The sequence below is a fragment of the Zingiber officinale genome, chromosome 5A, assembly GCF_018446385.1.
Source record: "Zingiber officinale cultivar Zhangliang chromosome 5A, Zo_v1.1, whole genome shotgun sequence".
Taxonomy (NCBI): Eukaryota; Viridiplantae; Streptophyta; class Magnoliopsida; order Zingiberales; family Zingiberaceae; genus Zingiber; species Zingiber officinale.
This window is the reverse complement of record NC_055994.1, coordinates 48,215,715-48,217,904: the sequence shown is the minus strand read 5'-3', so window position 1 is coordinate 48,217,904 and position 2,190 is coordinate 48,215,715. Positions and strand designations below refer to the sequence as shown.

At 38.4% G+C, this 2,190-nt stretch overlaps 1 long non-coding RNA gene across 1 annotated transcript; it reads right to left on the bottom strand.

The window, feature by feature from the left end:
• Positions 1–292: 292 nt before the first annotated feature.
• Positions 293–787, bottom strand: LOC121982809. The gene is made up of 3 exons (XR_006112265.1): positions 683–787; positions 531–596; positions 293–336 (listed from the first exon to the last, which is right to left on the bottom strand). It is a non-coding gene; the product is annotated as an uncharacterized LOC121982809 (long non-coding RNA).
• Positions 788–2,190: the final 1,403 nt, after the last annotated feature.

Here is a 2,190-nt window from a genome sequence, read left to right as displayed (position 1 = left end):
TAAACCAATCTCTGGACATATCATAATGTGCACCAAAGCGAATGAATCATATCAAGATATCTGATCATATAAGGTATCAAACCTAGGTCCTGACATGGTAAAATATGGTTATATCACTACCCATGAACATGTGGAATCAGGTACATATCCATACAAGATGTAAACAAACAATCAATCAACAGGTATTGGCTGATTCGAAACAAGTAAGAAACACAATTAATGCATCTTGTTAATTTAATTACTAAGCATATCAAAGACAATAAGTCAAAAGTACCCGCCTCCGATAAAATATAAAGGTCCAAGCTGACTCCGAGATACTCGTCTCGCGTCAAAGTCCTGAATCAATTCGCACAGTTTAGCTAATTTAATTTTTAAACAAATAGCTAAACTAATTTCTAATCCACTGATCATTTAGGGTTAGTTTCATTAATCCTGATTACACTATTATATAACTTATAAACTTAAGTTATTAATTATTGCTAACACAACTAGCAATAATCTACCATGAAAATCAAAACTCTAAACCTTACCTCAATTCACGGCCGTGATTAATCCATAATCAAGGAATGTGTTTGCTGCTGGAACAAGGTGAGTGGCTGGAAATCCACTTGCAAAACAATCAAGAAGGAAACTCACTAATCAACAAAATAACTCAATTCAAAACATAACCTACTGACCTTACCTCTTCCTTGATGCCCTCAACCAAAGCAAGATTGCCACGACAAGTTCCAACAGCCCCAAATCAAACCTACTGGCCAGACGTAACAACCTACTGCCCTGATCAAGTTATTGTCCACCAACCGGATCAAGAAGAAATGATCAAGAAATCACAAGACACTCTATTAACAATTAAAGTCCAGTAATAATTTGTTCCCATTACCTCTTCTTCGATGATGACAGCGAGAATCAGAAGTTGGTGAAGCCGCTGTCCACCAAACCCTATACACTAAATTAGCCATCCCACACCCAAGTGCTGCTCACGGCAGGATAAGAATCAAAGCACAGAATTGAAAACAAAAACAAACCCTAAGCCCTCACCTTCAGTCCCACTGGCCGGGTTACAACTACCCCCTGTCACCTTCTTAAGCTCTTGATTTCCGGCGACCTAGGCATAGTGTACAGAGGCGGCGTCGCATAGGGCAGAAACAAGGCCGCAATCACTCTAGATCAGAGACACAAGGAAGAAACTTCGCCGGGAAAAATAAAAAGGAATTAGGAATTTTTATAAAAGAACAATTCCTCGCTTAAATGGGTCGTCCAAACAGGCTTTTCCAGGCCCCATTTTTATCCCGTTAACTCGTCCGTACGAGCTCCGAAAAATTCTCGAAAAATGTCCAAAAATTTCAGAAAATTCATTTATTAATAATCATCATTTTTTTCCGGTATTTTACATCTTATATGTTTATACAAAAAGCTAGACTTTTAGTATATACTCTAACAATCTCCCACTTATATTAAAAGTCTATGCTGCCATATACCCTTCCATACATCTGATTCCCAACCCTTCAACATGTCCATCAAAAACTATTGCCTCAAGGGCCTTAGTGAAAGGATCTCTCAGGTTATCATCTGATGCAATCTAGGTGGTAACAACTTCTCCTCGTTATACTATGTCTCGTATTGGGTGGTACTTGTGCTCTATTGTGTTTGCTTGCCTTATAGACTTATGATTTCTTCGAGTTTGCTACTGCACCACTATTATTACAATAAATTATAATAATTTTTGGGCAACCCAGAAATCATGTCTAAGTCCATCATGATGTTTCTGAGCCATTCAGCTTCTATGGCTGCCTCAGAGGCTGCCATATTCTAAGCTTCCATACTAGAATCTGAAAAAGTACCAATGCTTAATATTCCTCCATAGTTATGACTTCTCTTCCTAAAGTAAACACAAAAACCCCGAGGTTGACTTACTATTGTCCCTATCTGATTGGAAGTTAAAAATCGATGTAACCTTCAGGGAGCAAATCGTCTGCTTGGTAAATCAGCATATAATCTCTAGTCCTTCTCAGGTACTTTAATATATGCTTTACAGCAGTCCAATGTCCCTATCTTGGGTTACTTTGATATCTACTAACTATGCCCACAGCAAAACAGATATCCGGTCTCGTACACAACATTGCATACATTAGGCTTCCGATAGCCGAAGAATAAGGAACTGCCTTCATGTCCTCTATCTCCTATTATGTC